Genomic DNA, 21,705 nt, shown 5'->3' on the forward strand with positions numbered 1-21,705 from the left:
AGTAAAATATAGGCCCTGACCTAAAGGGATTTCGCAGTGATTTTTTTTTTTTTTCCTTTAATAAGATGACTAGATGTCCTTTTTTTAAAAAAATACGTTTATTTATTTATTATATATTAGCTGTGTTGGGTCTTCGTTGCTGTTGCACAGGGCTTTCTCTAGCTGCGGCAAGTGGGGGGCTACTCTTCGTTGCAGTGTGTGGGCTTCTCATTGCAGTGGCAGAGCATGAGCTCTAGGCACTCAAGTTTCAATAGTTGTGGCGCACAGACTCAATAGCTGTGGCTTGGAGGCTCTAGAGAGCAGGCATCAGTAGTTGTGGCACAAGGACTTAGTTGCTCCGAGGCATGTAGGATCTTCCCAGACCAGGGATCAACCCATGTCCCCTGCATTGGCAGGCAGATTCTTAACCACTGTGCCACCAGGGAAGTCCATAGATGTCCTTTTTTTAAAAATTGAAGTATATTTGATGTAGAGGTAAAGTTTAATACTTTTATAAGCACAAGACATAATAAATTTAATAAATCAATATAAACACTTTAATTTTGTTGTTTCAGTTAACTTTAAGGAGTGTTAGAAGAAAATAAATATTGATCTCAAATTCAGCAAGCAAAAAATAGAAAAATGCAGAAACCATGAGAAATGGTTAAGGTGAGTGATGGACAGGCAAAGGTTGCTCTGTAAAACTACAGCACAACAAAGTATTTAAATAATAAGTATTAAACTTATAATGATATGAAATACCCCAAAAATCTGAACACTTACTTCAGTCTCCTATTTGGAGGAAAGTTGAGTTGTGGATTCTACTATAGGTTAATGACAAGTTCCTCACTTAATCCAAGTGAAAGGATTTGGGCCAAGTAAATAATTCCAAAAGCACATGGAAAAAAAGCAAAGGAAGCCAATACACAATGGTAGTTCCCGTTACCCAGGACCTACCTTAATATCTTAAACTTGAAAGTTATCGTACCATCTGCACTCCCCTGAACAGATGAAATCTTTAGCAAAAGGATTTCAGTGTGTATTTTTACCGTGTGATCTGTCTGGACTCACTGTTTTCATGACTGATAGATTTTTTACTTTCTCATTCAATACTGCAATAGAAGGAAAATCTATAGTTTTCTTTGATACAACAGAGCTATCTTCAGCTATATTCAGAGGAAGGACCCTAGGCTAAAGGTCCATTTTCTTCTTCCTTCATAGCTCGCTGATATTTGCAGGATACTTAAAAGCATCTCTTAAGGACTATAGCTCAACCTCCAAAACTGTTCATTTCTTTCTAGCTGCTACTGGAATTCATGTGTATGGTGACAGGAAGGCTGGAAGGACAATTTCTGTACTTATACTTCTGTCCCATGGCCATCCAAAAAGACCTAAGTATGACTAACTTTTGAAAGTTTTGTAATCAATGAAGTGATATGACCTCATTACAGAAATACCTGCAAGATCCCTGATCTGGGTCCTTCACAAATAATGTGCTTTTGTGAACGGATGAAAGCAAAAATTTAAAATAAATATTAATCATAAACATAGTTCAGAAAAAAAATTAAGCATAGACATAACTCATCTCCTTGCCTAGAGCCACATAGGATGTTATCACTATTTCTCTGATAAATAACTGAAGTTTGAATAACAGTTTGTAAGTGGACTGCTTTGAGGAAATATAGATAACAACAAAATAACAGCTTATACTTTTTAAGCTTTAACACTGGCAAAGTGCTTTCACCTACATTCTGTCATCATTTTGTCTGACAGACCAATGATTCCACACCTGTTTGAAAGACCTGTAACCATGAAATCAGCTTTCACAATAGGAAGGGCTCCACTGAGCAGTTTGTAACTTATTTCAAAATTGACTTTGGTATTTGCTTAAGGGTATATTTCTATGCTCTTTTGCATCAACTCGACAAAGCTTCCTAAGCAAGCTTATTCCAAAAGTAATTTGGGCAAATGGGAAAAGAAAAATAAAATTCTCTGGATTTAGATTCCCTTTCAATTTCATGTCATAAACTGTGTGTTTCCCTCGTCTTTGACTCTGTTTCCTATTTGCGTGATTAGCATTCGCTGAAGATACAGCTCACCCTCATGATCCATTATCTGTGTAATTTGTCACCCTGGGGTTTGGGTTAAATCTTACACAACAAGCTGAAAACTAAAAATTTTAATGGCACTTGTTTTTTCAAACAAAATATTTATTGCTCTTGAATTAAATCTTTTCTAAAGACTAAGTGTAACTATCTCAAGTCCTGAAATCATATTTTAGAAAGTTTATCAAATTGCTTCAACAATTTTAAAATTTTAACTTAAGGTTGAGGTATCTGAAACGCAGACATAATGTATATATTATTTCTGTTATCTAAGCACAAACAAAATACCAAAGCTATAAAGAAGGGATTCTTTATGAATAGTGTCTTCAACAAAACTGTCTAATAGAGCAGTCCACAGTTCCCTTTCTCTGTTGGTGTCACAGATGGCCGCCAAGTGGTTTGATTGAAAATATGATGCTTGTATATTTGCACAGCCAAAGAGAGTTTTTAAAAAATTAAACAGTGCGATTCCCACTATTTTCTCCACACAAAGTTGAAGATTATCTCCAAATTAATTTTAAATCCAATTCATCCAAACTACCTACCACTTAGATCTATCATTTGTCATCTGGAAGAGAGATTTTAGTTGTGGTTTGCCTTTTTTTCATAAATCTGGTTTTGTAAAAATCACACTTCTGTTAAGCTAGTTGAAAAACTCCACTTTTCAACAAATGTGTTCGTGGACTTAATGTCATCCAAGATAGTAATATTTATTGTGCCCTAACAAGTGTCATACCAATCTCATGATAAACATTACTGATTGAAATGTATGCATATATAAACCATGTAAAACTAATGATCTAGATATTTTATTAGGTAGTGCAAATAATTGTTAATCTGTGGCGTGTATTTTTTTAAAGTCTGTAACATGGTGAAGTAATATGCTTGCTGTTTTTATACCTGTGTTTGTGATTTATTATTCATTTGAAGCAGAACATTGAGAATTGTTCAAAATTGTGAAGACTGAACAACATAAAAACATTGTGTATACTTTCTATAATTATTCATTTCATCAACTGAATCTTGTACTTGTCCCGAAAAGAAAGAAAAGCTGTCATTTGTCTTAAGCATAACTTTAAAGGTGTTCAGTAAGAGAATTTTGTGAACTGAAATGGGAAGAAAATATCTATTCTGTTATTTCTATTCTTTCATTCTACATCATGTGGGTATATAAATCAAAACATTCCTATTTGAGAGTAAAACTGATGGAAAGTATAACCATAAGTGGCTAATATGCTGAATTAAGTGTTTTATGCAATTAAAAGGAAAAGTTGACTTAAAATTTAAAAATGACTCAATTTCCAAAAGTTATGGGAAAATCTTGCCAGGTTTATTCAATTAAATACTTGGATTAGGTGCACCACCTAGTGGTCAAATTTCACATTCCCACTATGAATGCCCAAAGACCCCTCTTCCTGGTGTTTTACTTTGAATGTATTTTTTGTTTATCATTTCAGAAGTTCTGATTTTTTGTGTGAAAGTATCTTAAAAGTATTCTAATCCTGTAACCACGTATTTACTTAATTTGGTATTAATTTAAAAAAATAGATGAAAAAAAGTATGACATGAAAAAGTTACATACTAAAATGTAAAAGCATACAACACTCAGTCAATGTTATTCAAAGTTTGTAAATGAAAGCATTAATGGAGTTTGATATTAATAGCACTGTTTCATCAAACATCATAAAGGTAATTGTGGTTAATAAAGAGTAAGCTGACTCAAAAAGCATTTTTCTGAAGAAAATAATATTAGGTAATTCTACTTAAAGTACATAGTGGCTTTCTTGCAAGTCATGGACTAACTTTTTGTGAAACTGTGGATGTTTTTGTAGAAATTGAAATAGCCCTGAGTAGACATAGGGGGCAGACGAGATTGAAACTGAACTTTTAGCAACATTTTAAATTTTAAATTAGAGGATAAATTGAATTTCTAATATTTCAGAAGAAAAGTGAATATCCATATGGATTTTAACCAAGAAATTTTCATTAAGAAATTCCAATTATTTATTCTGATATGAAATAACAGAAAAATCAGCTTAACTGTCTCTTAATGACTAAAATTTTCTTCTACTTTCTTTCTTAACATGTTCCAAAAAGAAATGGCCCAATGATTCAGATTCTACCTAACTTGAATGCTAGGCGTATCTAGTCCCATCCTCCTCATATTGTCTTCAGAGTCCAGCTCATTAAATATAGACCAGGAGGACTTCCTGCTCCAACAAATGAGACCAATCAGAAAAATTAGGAAAGGATTTAGGGACTCCTGCTCTTCTAAGCCACTGAGAGGCTACAATTGCTTCCTGGAATTAGCAAACGGGGTCAAAGCCATCTGGTTCTGAGAGACAAAAGGACACACAGACACATAAACACATACAAAAACACACCCTTAAAGCCTCTCACCTTGGCAATAACATCTCTCATCACTTACACTCAGATTTTATGTTTTGTTGCTATTCTAGACCACAAGTGACATTTAACTACACTGGTTTAAACCAAAACGAAACAAGTAAACAACAACAAAACATAAAATGTGAAAGACTGACTATCCCAAGGGCTATACACCATATTCAAGTATACGTCTCATTAGTGATGGTCTAAATGTGTTGGTAGATGCTAAAAATACCAGCCTTAATATTCCAGAGTAAAATTATCTCCTCTCAATAATTTTACAGGGCTGAAAATGATTACAAACAAATGAACCATCAATCAACAAAGCCAAAAATACATTTAGACTAAGGGAAATTATACTACTATGCAGAAAGCTATAAACCAGACTGTTTAGTTCAATATAACACAAAATAACAGTTTCAAAGAACTAACTTGTGTATAAGGTCAAAAAGATGTTCAGAGAAGTGTTAACATGAGCCATTGCTAAGATAACCACATAGCCAGGTTTTTGCAAAATAGTACTGAATTTCTTTCTTCCTTCCTTCCTTTCTTTCTTCCTTTCTTTCTTTCCTTTAGGTTGTGTTGGATCTTCGTTGCTATGTGTGGGCTTTCTCTAGTTGTGGTGAGCAGGGGCTACTCTTCACTGCAGTGCATGGGCTTCTCATTGTGGTGGTTTCTCTTGTTGCAGAGCATGGGCTCTAGGCACGCGGGCTCAGTATTGTGGCACACAGGTTTGGTTGCTCCACAGTATGTTGGATCTTCCTGGACCAGGGCTTGAACCTGTGTCCCCTGCATTGGCAGGTGGATTCTTAACCACTGCACCACCAGGGAAGTCCTGAATTTCTCAATTTGTGATACATACTGGCCTTTCTTCCTCTGAGTCCTCACTTTTTTTTTTTTTTTTTCCACAAATCAGGAGATATGATAGAGTGAAGTTATCATTAGTAATGGAATAAATATTAATCAAATTTAAACTTTCACATTTCAAATTATTAGAAAGAAAATACAAAAGTAAGAATTTTCTTTATAAATTCAACTTGCTTTTTGGTTGGTGCACACCCATTCGAAATTTGACAAATTACCCTGCCCACAGTGTTTTTGAGTTCTTGCATATTTGATATAAAATTTTATTTTTTAAAACAAGGTTTAATGCCTCAAAATAAATTTAATATGTAATTAAGACAAATTTTGATAACTAGAATATCTTATTTTATCATAATTTCCCCTAGAAAGGAGATTTTTCAAATTTTAATTTGAATACCTCTTACTAACATATCCAGCCAGGTTTCTGTTATTATGTATAATTGCACAATAACTAGGAAAAGTCCATTGTAAAGGACTGTTTATTGTTTTGTTGGTTTTGATTTAATTTGTTTTGTTTTGCCGGAAATAAGGCTTTCACAGGGTTAACAAAACTATGAAGCCCTAAAGTGGAATCACCATGTTTAAAAGTTCTCCTATTCAGTCTAAGCAGGCTCGGCCTGGATCTGACCACATTTCCAAGCAAGGGAAGCTGCTTGTGAATAAACACTAAGCACTGAGCACCAGTAGAGACTCAGGAAATAGGAAATCCTTGATAGACTGATCAGGGACCTTGCTTGCAGCTTTATTGTGCTTGTGCCTAAGGGTTTCTTCCTCTTTCCAATCTTAAAATATGATTTCAGGATCCTGGGCTTAAACTAACACCTTACGTTATATTCCTATCTCTTGCAGTAAGTCTATGTATTTGACTGTATACAGGCCCTGCAGTACAGAGGTGTTTTGACACCTCTATTTTTAATACTTGTATTAACCACTAGATGGCAATGTAATGCAAATCATAAACCAGGCAAAAATGCAGGAGCTAATTTTACTTGGTGAATTATTTCTCTAGTTTTCGTTTTCTCACAATGTTTTCTTTATATCTATGTGTTTGACTCATAAATGGGACCCTGTTATTCATATTTATAATCCCCCATCAAGTTCTTTAAATTATTCTGTTCAGTTATAGAAAATATTGTCTTTATACATAAAATTATTTTCTAACTGCTTGATCACAACAGGAATATTTGTAATTATTAATTTCAATGCCATATGTAACCCAAAGAATAGTAGAAATGTGTTAGCGTTATAAAAAATTTATATGTGACTCTCTTCTGGAATAAGAAGGTGCATTTTTTATTTGAGTTGCCATGTATAGTCTATTTTTCAAAGTAATTAATACGGATTAGGAATATCCTTTCCTTAAAGCCAACTAAATATAATCTCATTTTTGCTAATTCCAAAGGCACTTTGTATAATACAGAGGCTCTGAGAATTGTGGGTCTGGAGCTCAGGCTGGACAGTGAGCCCGGCTGTAACCAACAGGAGAAGGTCTCCAGAGTCAGTGAGCTTCTCAGCCCCTACATCCTGCCCCCACCCTGCCCCCACCCTGCCCCATGCAACCACGTTTGGACAACCTAATTGGTTTCCCCACACAGTCTTTCACTTTTTTTTTTTAAGATTTATTTATTATTTATTTCTTGGCTGCTTTGGGTCTTTGTTGCTGCACACAGGCTTTCTCTAGTTGTGGTGAGTGGGGGCTACTCTTTGTTGCTGTGCACGGGCTTCTTGTTGTGGTGGCTTCTCTTGCTGTGGAGCACGGGCTTTAGGCCCACGGGCTTCAGTAATTGCGGCACATGGGCTCAATAGCTGTGGCACGCAGGCTCTACAGTGCAGGCTTAGTAGTTGTAACACAGGACTTAGTTGCTACTTGGCATGTGGGATCTTCCCAGACCAGGTCTCGAACACATGTCCCCTGCATTGGCAGGCGGATTCTTAACCACTGTGCCACCAGAGAAGTATCCCCACACAGTCTTAAAAATATATCTATGTTATTTACTTTTCTCTTCAAAATACTCCCTGAATGTTCATTTTAACTTTATTTCACTGGTTTAAGAGTACTCAGGAAAATCGAGGGGACTCATTCAGGGTGAATTACCAGCAGCTCCACACATTTTAATGGTCTTAGAAATCATGCTGGTAAATATAACTGATTTTAGACAGTGAAAGCAGATAAAGCATAAGCAGAAATAGAGACTCACATTTGGAAGAATAAATTGCACATTCATATTTATTGTGGGTCCTGTATATCCTTACAATTCTGTCCCATTTATTGACTTTAGATTAATAGCTTATCCACTATGGAAAGAATGGTTTGTCAATAACATCCACAATGTGCACATAACATTTTCCAACATTTACACAAATTAAATTTTATTTTTGCAAATGACTTTAAGTTGTTTATTCATAGGGAAAAAATACCAATGTATTATAAATTTAATCAAATACATACTATCTGGATAATTTGACAGAACTGTTGTTCTCTTTTGGTAACTTTCTTTCACTCAAATTAAAACATACTGGACACAAGACTTGGGGCAAGTTTCTTATTCTTAAGATTAAAGAACTCTATTTTGCCCATCGGTAAAACTTGAAATAATAATATTTAAATTACGCAATTGTGAAGAGTCAATGAATTTGTACATGGGTTAGTTCTTAAAAATTTGGATTTTACTTGCCCTGTGTCTTTCTTCTATTCTCCCCAACTGTACATTTACTTATTCCTATAATATGTTTTAAAACAAACTTTCATTGTCGGTTTCCTCAGAATACACTGTTTTAGGGTAGAGGCTCTAGCTTATCTATATTTCTATCCACGGTACATGGCACATAGTATTCAATAGCTATTAAATATGTTGATGGAACAAAAGTATATGATCAATAAACATTGCTTCCACTTTGTGCTCAAAATAAAACGTTAATATATGCTCCACTTCACATCTCAGTATAACATTACCTAATTTACAATGTTATTCAGGCAATGAATTTAATACACAAAAGACAATCTATTTTATTCTATATTTACATTTCCATTATCTGTTTAGGCTTGAATGACACGTCCCTTGGAACAACAATAAATACTCAAAATATTTTTTTAAATCAAGTTCTGTATTAAGTTGTTTGGAAATAGTTTTATTTATATTGGAACTTACTTGTATATACCTTGGAAAAGTGAGGCATAATTGGAAATCTTCTAGCCACTTTTTCTGATCACTCAGATGAAAGTTTTAATATATAGGTACTCACTTTATAAGTATTATAAAATGTTTCCACTTAGAGTGTAGAAAACCACAAAACTATGTTGCACCCGCCTTTTTTGTTTTAATTTCAGAGTTGTATTGCACTAAAGGAACAGCAGGATGGTTATACAATTTTTTCTCATTCAATCTGGAAAATCTAAAGTACTTGCAAATTCTTAAGAATACATTTACCACCAGATTAGAACAGTAAGAATAATAACTAGTTTCTTAACAAGCAACACCTTATACATAAAAGCACATTTAAAGTAGCTTTAAACACATTATTCACAAATAATTCAGCATAAATTTTTGTATCATGTTCATTTATGCTTAAGAATTAAAGCAAGTATATTACTGATGGAAATATGGAAAATATTTCATTCATGCAACATACAGGGATAAAATTCAAGTCAAAGAGAAAAAAACCTCACTCTTCTTATTTTTGCAAATGTATCTGAGAGAGGCTGGAACTTGGGACCTGGGATCATTTACTACAGTGTTTGCAAGTGGACAAACATCTCCCTGAGCAACAAAATACAAAATACCTATAAGGGACTAAAGAGAACCGCATGCATGTACAGTTGGAGCAAATTATGAAATTATGAACAACACGATACCAAAAGTCTAAAACTCAACTGCTACTTCTGAGGTATCAGGAGCAAAAGCAAGGTACTGTGCATGCACCCTGCACACAGCACTACCAAGGGATGAGAGGACCACCTAAGCCACCCCTCCAGCCCAACCCACCAATCCACCTCCACCTTCACCTCATTTAAGGGACCAGCTCGCTGCCCCTCAGAGACCAAGCAATGGAATCTGTTAACCTGTTTTCACTGCCTCGTGCTGCTGCATGAGTCCCAGGAAAGCCTTGCCTGAATTTCTTATCTGGCCTCTTATCAATTCCTATTGATTAAAGAGTCCAAGAATCCAGGCCAGGTCAGTAACATATCCATATATAATCATCTACTGATAGATGAGGAAACTCATAAAGTTTCCCACGCATCAGACACAAATTTTCAGTTCATCAGAAACACCTGATATCTATAACTAATACATAATTAGATGGCATTTCAATAAAAACAAAGTAAGCCCTATGAATTCCTATAAACAAATGCTCCCAATGGATTAAGGATAGTTGATAATTGATGCAATAATACAGAGAATTATGGCTGTTCTTTAAGATATGCAAGTTCAAACCTGTCAACACAAGAGGTAATAATTTTATATTAATTGATATGTAATTCCATTTAAATCCTTTATCCCAGGATACTATATAAAACTAGTCTTTCCATAATGAAAAAATGTAGAAATATATTTTTTAAATGGGGTCATTTCCTAAAGTGATTGATTGGATTCCATAGGCTGCTATTGGAAACAGGATCTTGACCAAATATATCACAAAAAAAAAAAGAAAGTAAGAAAATTATAGGCCAATATCACTGACGAACACAGATGAAAAAATTCTCAACAAAATACTAGCAAACAGAAGGATCATACACCATGATCAAGTGGGACTTATCCCAGGGATGCAAGGATCCTTCAATACACACAAATCAATCAATGTGATACACCATATTAACAAATTGAAGGATAAAAACCATATGATCATCTCAATAGATGCAGAAAAAGCTTTTGACAAAATTCAACTCTCATTTATGATAAAAACTTTCCAGAAAGTGGGCATAGAGGGAAACTACCTCAACATAATAAAGGCCATATATGATAAACCCACAGCAAATATTATTCTCAATGGTGAAAAACTGAAATCATTTCCTCTAGAATCAGGAACAAGACAAGGGTAACCACTCTCACCACTATTATTCAACATAGTTTTGGAAGTCCTAGCCATGGCAATCAGAGAAGAAAAAGAAATTAAAGGAATCCAAATTGGCAAAGAAGAAGTAAAACTGTAACTCTTTGCAGATGACATGATACCATACATAGAAAATCCTAAAGATGCCACCAGAAAACTACTAGAGCTAATTAATGAATTTAGTAAAATTGCAGGATACAAAATTAATACACAGAAATCTCTTGCATTCCTGTACACTGACAATGAAAGATCTAAAAGAGAAATTAAGGAAACAATCTTATTTACCTTTGCAACAAAAAGAATAAAATACCTAGGGATAAGCATACCGAAGGAGGAAAAGACCTGGACACAGAAAACTATAAGATACTGATAAAAGAAATCAAAGATGAAACAAACAGATGTAGAGATATGTTATGTTCTTGGATTGGAAGAATCAATATTTGAAAATGACTATACTACCCAAAGCAATCTACAGATTCAATGCAATCCCTATCAAATTACCAATGGCATTTTTCACAGAACTAGAACAAAAAATTTCACAACTTGTATGGAGACACAAAAGACCTTGAATAGCAAAAGCAATCTTGAGGGGGAAAAAAAAAACAGAGCTGGAGGAATCAGGCTCTCTGACTTCAGACTATACTACAGGGCTACAGTAATCAAGACAGTATGGTACTGGCCCCAAAACTGAAATGTAGATCAATGGAACAGGATAGAGAGCCCAGAGATAAACCCATGCAACTATGGTCACCTAATCTATGACAAAGGAGGCAAGAATATACAATGGAGCAAAGACAGTCTCTTCAATAAGTGGTGCTGGGAAAACTGGACAGCTACATATAAAAGAGTGAAATTAGAACCCTTCCTATCACCATACACGAAAATAAACTCAAAATGGATTAAAGACATAAATGTAAGTCCAGACACTATAAAACACTTAAAGGAAAACATAGGCAGAACACTCTGACATAAATTGCAGCAAGATCTTTTTTGACCTACCTCCTAGTGTAATGAGACTAAAAACAAAAATAAGCAAGTGATACCTAACTAAACTTAAGAGCTTTTGCACAGCAAAGGAAACCATAAACAATATGAAAAGACCGCACTTAAAATGGGAGAAAATATTTGCAAATGAAGCAACTGACAAGATTAATCTCCAGAATATACAAACAGCTCATGTAGCTCAATATCAAAAAAACAACCCAATGAAAAAAATGGGTGGAAGACCCAACAGTGGCCCCCAACTTTTTGGCATCAGGGAGCAGTTTCATGGAAGACAACTTTTCAACGGACCATGGTGGGGTGGGGGGTGGTTCAGGTGGTAATGTAAGCAATGGGGAGCAGCAGATGAAGCTTTGCTGGCTTGCCTGCCACTCATCTCCTGCTGTGCAGCCCTGTTCTAATGGGCTGCAGACCATTACCAGTCCGTGGCCGGGGGTTCGGGACCCCTGCCTAAATAGACATTTCTCCAAAGACATACAGATTACCAACAAACACATGAAAAGACACTCAACATCACTAATCATTAGAGAAATGCAAATCAATACCACAATGAGGTATCAACTCACACCAGTCAGAATGGCCATCGTCAAAAAATCTAGAAACAATAAATGCTGGAGGGGGTGTGAAGAAAAGGGAACCTTCCTGTGGTGTTGGTGGGAATGTAAACTGATATACACACTATGGAAAACACTATGGAGGTTCCTTTAAAAACTAATAATAGAACTATCATATGACCCAGCAATCCCACTACTAGGCATATACTCTGAGAAAACCATAATTCAAAAAGATACATGTACCACACTGTTCATTGCAGCACTATTTACAATAGCCAGAACATGGAAGCAACCTAAATGTCCACTGACAGATAAATGGATAAAGAAGATATGGCACATATATACAATGGAATATCACTCAGCCAAAAAAAGGAATGAAATTGAATTATTTGTAGTGAGGTGGATAGACCTAGAGTTGGTCATTCAGAGTGAAGTAAGTCAGAAGGAGAAATACAAATACCATATGCTAATACATATATATGGAATCTAAAAAAACAAACAAACAAACAAACAGTACTGATGAACCTAGTAGCAGGGCAGAAATAAAGATGGAGATGTAGATAACGGACTTGAGGACACGGGGTGGGGGTGGGGCGAAGGAGAAGCTGGGTGAAGTGAGAGAGTAGCATTGACATATATACACTACCAAATGTAAAATAGATAGCTAGTGGGAAGCTGCTGCACAGCGCAGGGAGATCAACTCAATGCTTTGTGATGACCTGGAGGAGAGGGATAGGGAGTGTAGGAGGGAGGCTCAAGAGGGAGGGGTTATGGGAATATATGTATACATATAGCTGATACACTTTATTGTACAGCAGAAACTAACACAAAATTGTAAAGCAGTAAAGCAATAATCCAATAAAGATGCTAAAAAGAAAAAAGAATTAGCCTGCTCAAAAGGTGTTCAGTGGACCCAGTTCACTGCAAGTATACCAAGAAAACATGAAGAGATTCATTTCAAGTCAACCAGACAATGGTGTTCCAGGCATAGCTCTTCTTTGTGTCTTGCTGACAGATCCAAACAAAGCTGTGTACTTATTTCAAAGACTGTTTGAGATTACTTTGAAGAGGCAAAAAAAAAGAAAGAAAAAAAAAAGACTTAGAAGACCTTTATTTGCATCAAATCTCATAGGCTTTTTTGAAGTTGTCATGGTTCTTTGTAGATCATTAGAAATATTCAGAAAATTTGTCAATTCTTTGTCTATAAAAAAAAAGCTTTTGCCTCTAATCTCAGCATGTTTACTTATTAAATTGTTCAATAAACTAAGGCTGAGGAGACAGTTAAAACAGGAATGCATCACGTGACTAATGAAAAATAGAAACAGAAACAAAAATATACAGTTTGTACCAGCTTAACAATGTCCACTTTAAAAGCATTTTATGTTTTATACAGTGAAAAAGTTATGGGCTTATGCATTGAATAATGATCATTTCATAAATTCATGTGAATTTTTTAATACTTATTAAGAGTATAAATTATGGAATAAAAAGTATCTACATCATAAGTGTACCATTGGATGAATATTCCTAAAGTGAACACAGTCATGTAAATGCCACTCTTCCCAATCAAGAACAAAAGCCATACCTATGAACCCTCTGTTGAGAGTGTAGCTAAACTACTTCATGGTATTGCTGCCTCAGCACCTGTTTTATTTGTCCAAGCAGCCTACAGTGGCCTTAAACTTACACTAGCACATCATGAAAGCAAATGCCCTAAGCAGCAGTTCACAGTGTCATAAGTAAATGTAAGTTCCAGATATGACTTCCCCACATGCCCTGTGACCAACAGTCCCCTCTGCATCCCAATGCCTTTCCCTTATGTGCCACTTAGATAAGACCCCCATGGGACTTACCAAAACCTTGCTCTTTTGGTTTGAATTGAGCAATCTAGCCTTAGGCAGGGAACCCCACAGCATCTACCCATGAACTTTAATAAAGGCATGCGCCCCAGGTCCTGACCCTCTGTATGCACTCCGCTTTAACCTCCCCATGTGGCCGGGTACTTCCTCCAGGATCTGTGGAAAGTTAACTTTTCTAGTTCAGTTTCTTTTGTGGTCACTTACTGAACCATGGCTCACCATTCAGCACCCTATGCTTCACTTAATAAGTATTAATATGAAAAATTCACAGCACCTTCTAAGCACCTTCTTTCTTAAAGATGGTAGATCACCATTGTCCTAATGTTTAACACCAATAGATTAATTTTGCCATGTTTTAAACTTTATCAAATGGAATGATTCAGTTCATAATTTTATGTGTATGGTTTCTTTCACTCAGTGTTATTTTTGAGATTCTTCCATCTTGGTGTGTGTAGCATTGGCATATTATTATCATTGCTATATGGCATTTCCTTGTAGAAATATACCAAAAACCATTTATCCCTTCTACTCTTGATTAACATTTTGATTGTTTCTGGTTTGTGGCTACAGTACTTTGTATAATGCCGATATTAACATCCTTGTAGACGTCTTTCAGTACACATTTGTACATATTTCTATTAATCATACACTTACGACTGAAATTCCTACAACTTAGTACAATCACATTTTTCAAAATTTATACCACCACCAGCAGTGTAAGAAAGTTCAAATTACTTCCCAACCTTGCTAACAGTTGGTGTGGTTATTTTTGTTAACTTTAGTCATTCTGGTGAGTGTATATTGGAATCCTATTATAGTTTTGATTCATTTCCCCTGGTGATTAATGAACCTGCAGATAGAGATAGATAGATGATAGATAGATAGATAGATAGATAGATAAATAGATGAATAGATAGATGATAGACACATAGATGATAGATAATAGATTGAGATAGAGAGAGATACTCAACATTTAAGTATTTTTTAATTGAAATATAATTGATGTACAATATTATGTTAGTTTCAGGTGTATTACATAGTGATTTGACATTTGCATACGTTATGAAATGATCATCATAAGTCTAGTAACCATCTGTCCTCATACGAAGTTATTGCAATATTATTGACCATATTCCTTATGCTGTATATTACATCCTCATGGTTTATTTATTTTATAATTGGAGATGTGTACCTCTTAGTCCCCTTCACCTATTTTACTCAACACTCCCTCCCCTCTGGCAATCACCAGTTTGTTCTCTGTGTCTATGTGTCTGTTTTCATTCTACACGCCACATTTAAGTGAGATCGTTTGGCATTTGTCTTTCCCTGTCTGACTTATTTCACATAGCATAATACACTCCAGATCCATCCATGTTGTCCCAAATGGCAAGATTTCTTTCTTTTTTAATGGGTAATATTCCAGTGTGTGTGTGTGTGCGTGTGTGTGTGTGTGTGTACTATATCTTTTCTATTCATTATCTGCTGATGTATACTTACTTAGGTTGCATCCATAACTTAACTATTGTAAATAATTCTGCAGTGAACAGAGGGGTGCATATATCTTTTCCAATTAGTGTGTTTGGTTTTGGGGGCTAAATTCCCAGGATTGAAATCACTGGAATATATGGCAGTTTGATTTTTAATTTTTTGAAGAAGCTACTTGTTATCTTTTCAGGTGTGAGGTGGTATCTCCTTGTGTTTTTGATTTGCATTTCTCGGATGATTAGTATTGTCAAGCTTCTTTTCATAGGTCTGCTGATCATCTATATGTCCACTTTGTTCTTTTTCTAAGGTTTTGTTTTGTTCCTTCCTTTGGAACATATTCTTCTATCTCCTCATTTTGCCTAGTTCTCTTATTTTATGTATTAGGTAGGTTGGTTACATTTCCTGATCTTGGAGAAGTGGCCTTATGTAGGAGACGTTCTATGGCCTCCAGCAGCGTGCTCCCTTCTGGTCACCAGAGTTACATACCCTAGGGTGGCCCCTAAGTAGGCTGCATACCCGCTCCTGCTGTGGCGGTGCTGACTACTATGGGGGTTCTAGTAGACATGGCTGACTCCTGGCCTGACTGGTTGCAAGGCCATGCCTCTGCAGTTGCTGCAGGTCCACTGGAGGGCAGGGCTGGGTTTGCACGTGGCTGGCCATACAAGCCGGGGTGCTTCAGGACTGGTGTCAGCCCACTGGTGGGTGGGTAAGCCCCATCATTTATGGGCTAGAGGGAGGATTCCAAAATGGCACTTGCCAGCACCACTGTCTCTATGGCAAAATGAGTTCTCCAAAATGACTGTTGCCAACTTTTTCCTCCCCAACAACTCCATCTCTACGGGGAGTCCCAAGTTGCCTTCTGCTTGCCTGGGAGGCTCTCCAAGATCAACAAGAGGATCTAACCCAGACTCCCTTCAAACTACTGACTCTGCATTGGGACTTGGAGCATCTGAGATTTTCTGCATGCCCTTTCAGAGATGAGTCTCTGTTTCCCACAATGCTCTGGTTTCCCTGAGTGTAAGCCCCTCTGGTTTTCAAAGCCAGACATTCTGAGGCTTGTCTTCTTGGTGCAGGACTCCTGGGCTGGGGAGCCTACTATGGGTTCCTTGGGGAGGACCTCTTCAGTTGTGAAATTCTTTTCATTTGTGGGTCACCCATCTGGGAGAATGGGTGCTGACTATATCATGTCTCTGCCCCTCCTACCCATCTCTTTGTGGTTCCTTCTTTATGTCTTTAGTTGTGGAATATCTATTCTGCTAGTCTTCACGTTGTTCTCAGAGATAGCTGCTCTGTGAGTAGCTGTAATTTTGGTGTGCCCATGAAAAGAGGTGAGTTCAGGGTCTTCCTACTATGCTATCTTCACCCCTCAACATGTAGCTTCTGTTTTGATGTGGCTAAGTCCTCAGTCCATTTTTATACGGTGTTGCCTATTTTTTCTCACAGAGTGTTTAATATATTTTCTGCATACCAGCATTTTGTCTTTTTCATTTGATAAATATTTATTTACCCTCCTTGAGCTTGCCTCTTGACTCTTACTGGTGAGTTCATGAGAGTTGGATAATTCTTGGTTGGAAAGTCATGTATAAGTATAAAGCTAAAAAAAAAAACAACCCATGATTTCTTCTCCTCCCTTACCAAATAATCCCTCAGGTAAGAGTTTGAAGACAATACAACATTAAAAGAGACATTCTTTAGATTATAATTATGATCCCTTGCATTAAGGAGTAGGAAAGCCAAAGAAAGGATATTTTTTTCCTGCTTTCCTTGACTACTCATAAGAGCAGGACTTCTTCAGAGCTCTGATTTCACCAAAGGTGTTGGAGTAGTCAGTTTTTTCCAAAGCAATAGACATTGGAGGCGGTGGTGGTAGAGCAATGGTAAGCAGGTCATGTTGTGATTTTTCCTAATGTAATATTTTACTTATTGAGTTAAGCATATTTATCAGGTGTCTATTATGTGCCACCCATAATTTTATATTTCTTTGGAAAGGCTGAGTTTAACCATGGGTCAACCATATAGACCTGTATTGGTCTTCTTGCTCTGACTGCTATAAAACTCCTGCTAGTGGAGGTACTAGCTGAAAGGTTGCTTGAAACTATGCACTTTGTTAGTATAAGTTCTAAGATTCCTGAATCTTGAAATCTAGGCCTTTCTACTGAGTAATGCTTGTACAGTATCTATAATTCCCACGCATTGGTACTGATCTTAGGACCCCTACATGTGATTACTAAAAGTCATTTAATTCATGGCCACTGAAATTAACACATGTTGAAAGAATTTTACTAGCCATGATTTATGGACACTGATAGCACATTAGAGCAACTGATCAAAGATGATTTTCATTTCTATTTTTTTTCCAATCCAGGTAAGTACTATGAAAAGCCCACTAGGTAAATAAGCAAGATCAGTATGGTCAATCAGTGTCCTCTGTCTTTTCCTAATAGATATAAAGCATGATATATGATGTAGAGGCAATCTGGACTTTTTTTTAAATTTACTTTTGAAAAAAAATTATTGCATGTTATATATAGAGGTAAAAATGACATTCACATCTGGCATACAAATTGAACGAAAGTTCATGAGACAAGTATGAGCCTTACAAACTTCACTTTCAAGTCACAAAGAACCTTTAGTTACAGAAAAATCTCTACATTGATTTCTTTCTGGAATATTTATGCCTTCAAAGCCTCTATGAGCTTACTACATAAAAATAGTGGAAAATCTATCCATAAGAAAAGTAAATGCTATTATCCTTTATTTCAAAGTTTCATACAATCACGCATAAGCATCAGCCTGCATCTTAATATAAGGTAACTTTTAATGGTGCAGCTCTTATTCTGATGGAATTTCTTCTGAGAGATAAATCCCTGACTGTAGTGGGCATACATCCCTAAATTGGCAAATAAAGCAACCTACTCAAACACAAAGAAAAGTTTACTTCTGTTCTTTAAAAAATGAATTCAATTTTGTATACTTCTACTAAGCTGAAAAATAAAATAAAATAATTAGATTTTTAAAAGAGTGTCAACTTATTCTGAATTAATTGAAAAATTATTCTTTTAGTTTGTATTAAATATAACAATATTTTCTGAGCATTTTATTTGGAATTAAATTCTTGTCTCAGTAATTAATGTATAACATTTAATAAATGGTTCTTAAATATTTTAATAACGTTTAAGAATTACTTTAAATAACAATATACTAAAAATATTTACTTTTCATTCTAAAAATGCCTGCCTTATATAATCTAAGGCAATTTTTTAATATACTCCTTTCCTTCAACTCTTTTCTGTAATCACTTAGTTTTATATTTTTAACTAAATCCTGTCTGCAATCAGAATGCTACTAACCATGCCATATTTTAAGCTCTGAAAAAAGAAACACCTTTTTCTGTCTTTCTATTATCTGTCAAATTATGCTTAATATTCATAGAAATCATTTAAACATCACTTAAGACTTCCATTTGCAACCTTATTCCATGCTGCAGGATTATGATTAGCTAAATCAACTATCAAAAATAACCTGGAGTTACTAGGCAGGTATAAAATCTCTGCGAAGCTGCAATCATAGGCACACTAATAAACTCCATGAACTTGCTTACGTATTAGTCACATATGAGCCTCTTTGGGAAAAGAAAATAAGCCACCAAAAGAGATAAGCAACATTTCATGATAAAGTAAGTAGTCCAGATACTGAACGCCTTATCAACTTAGCTTCCAGTTCAAAGTACCCTCTAAGGCTATATATAGTCCATTGAAATACTTCCCATTCAGAAAAGGGTGGTCATAAAGTTTTGCTATATTGCTGAGACACACACAACAAATAGTAGCTATAGAGGGAAAGTATCCAGGGAGATTCTGATTGTTTTTTAAAAAAGTAATAACTCCCACTCATTAGCATGTGAAATTACCCAGCCCATAAAAATGAACCACCCCATATTTCAGGGTCTCTCGTCTTCTGAGATGACCCACACTCTGTCTGTGGAGTATGTTTCTCTCATAGCTGCTCTCACTTTCCGAGAGGATCCCCATGCCCTAGGGCTGCTGTCGCCTTTTGAGGCAGACCTCATTCTGTCTATGGAATGTGTATCTCTCTAAATAAATGCACTTCTTACCTATCAAAAATAAATAAAAATAAAAAGGTGATAACATTATTTTTTCTGAAAATTATAAAGAAGTTTAGATTTGGGGATTTTACAAAATAGTTTTATGTTGCCCAGGGCTGAGATTTGGTTTTATCTTTTTTATACTAAACAAGTTAGCTAATTTTAGCTAACTAGTGCTTCGTGGAGGCTGAGATTCCTGGTTCAGAGATAAAGGGCCTTATTACTCAAGGTACGGAACATAGCATGAACCTCAATATGTGAACATCAGTTTCTCTTGCTTCCCAAGTCTCATGAGGATGAAATAGGGGGACCCAGATAGAAGCTGTGCATTATAGTAGGTCTGTATAGTAGTTGAGAAATTGTAAGCTTGGAGAATCACTGCTTTTATGGAAAGCAGTCAGCAAACTTACTTTTTTTGTCCCAGAAAAAGACATTATTTCATCTCTCATGGCTACTAACTACAAATGCAACAAAAATGCATCTACCCTATAAAACACTGTCTATTCCTAGCTATATAACCAGTAAAATTAATTCATTTAACAAGACTAGTATTATCCTGATAACAATATGAGACACATACAGAGCACATAAAAAGGAAATTACAAACCAATGTTCTTAGTGAACACGGATGCAGAAATATTTTTAAAATATTATCAAATTAAATCCAGTGTATTTAAAAAAGAACAATTCACTATGACCAACTGATGTTTATTCCAGAAATGCAAAGCTGGTTCAATATCCAAAAATTAGTCAATGTAGTCATCTCATTAAGAGAAGAAAAAAACACAAAACAAAACAAGATCATATCGTTTCAGAAAAGATATTTAATAAAATAAAACAAATATTCTTTCATGCTGAAAAAAATCTCAAGCCAGGAATAGATGAGAACTTAACCTGATTAAGAAAATCTATAAAAAACTTATAGGTAATGACATAAGTCATAGTGAAAAACTGAAATCTTCTCTCCTAAAATGAAGAGCAAGACAAGGATCTCTCCTACAACTTTCATTTAACTTTTACTGGAGATTTTAACTGGCACAATAATTCAAGAAAAGGAGATAAAATATATACAGATTTAAATGAACTGTTCATGTTCATGAATGACATAACTATGTAGAATTTTCAAGGATTTTCAAATATGAAAAACAAAAGAAACCTCCTAAAATCAATAAGTGAATTTATCAAGTTCATAAAGACTAGCACACAAAATCAACTGTTTGTGTGTACTAGCAACATACAATTGGAAACAGAAAAAAAAATTAATATACCATTTAAAATAGCTCCAAAAATAGACTACTTAGATATAAATCTAACTAAATTACTGTAGGGTTTTATTTTTGATATGGACAAATTGATTCCAAAATTGATATGGAATGGCAAAGAGACTAAAATAGCTAAAACAATTTTGTAAAAGAATAACACAGTTGGAGAAATCACATTACCTACCTTTTCAAGTAAACATGTAAAGAAAGAGAAGGGTAAATAAAAAGAATAATTTTGAAATACAATTCTGCCCTCATTATGTATACAGGTATACATCAGAGACACAGTGGGTTCAGTTTCAGACAAATGCAATAAAGCAAATATTGCAGTAAAATTAGTCACACATATTGTTTGGTTTTCCAGTGCATATAAAATTTATACTTATACTATACTATAGTCTATTGTGTGCAATAGCTTTATGTCTAAAAACAAAACAATATACATACGTTAGTTTAAAAATACTTACTGCTAAAAATGCTAACCATCATCTGACAATGCAGTGTTGCCACAAACCTTCAAGGTGTAAAAAAAAAAAAACAAGTTATCTGCCAAGCACAATAAAGCAAAGCAGAATAAAATGAGTTATGCCTGTATAAAAATGGATATTGTGTGTAGTTTTAAAAACACTTAAATGATCCCCACTTTATCAGTTTAGCTTTTGTTAAAAATGTAAATAAGTAGTTAAATTGGCCACATGCACTAGATAAAGAAAAGTTGTTAACAGTTATGCATACTTAATTATTTCAGAAAATGTTTACACTTTTCATTAAGACCATCATCAATTTTTGGAATTGATTTTAAAAATTTGTATTCATATTAATATGATTATAGGACTGAAATTATCTTAAGATAATTTATATTTTATTGGAGGTAAAATGGGCATTAATTCAATGCCTATGCTCCACACCCCCTAGAAAAAGTAAAAAAATAAGGACAGGAAGTTTGCAATTGTGTAGACTCAAAGAGATTTCTTTTAGGGCAGAGCCTGAAGGATATTTCTGATTCCCAGGCCCGTGGTCTTTTCCTATTTTGATGGCTCCCCATAGACATGA

The sequence above is a fragment of the Hippopotamus amphibius genome, chromosome 7 (assembly GCF_030028045.1).
Source record: "Hippopotamus amphibius kiboko isolate mHipAmp2 chromosome 7, mHipAmp2.hap2, whole genome shotgun sequence".
In the NCBI taxonomy this organism is placed as follows: Eukaryota; Metazoa; Chordata; class Mammalia; order Artiodactyla; family Hippopotamidae; genus Hippopotamus; species Hippopotamus amphibius.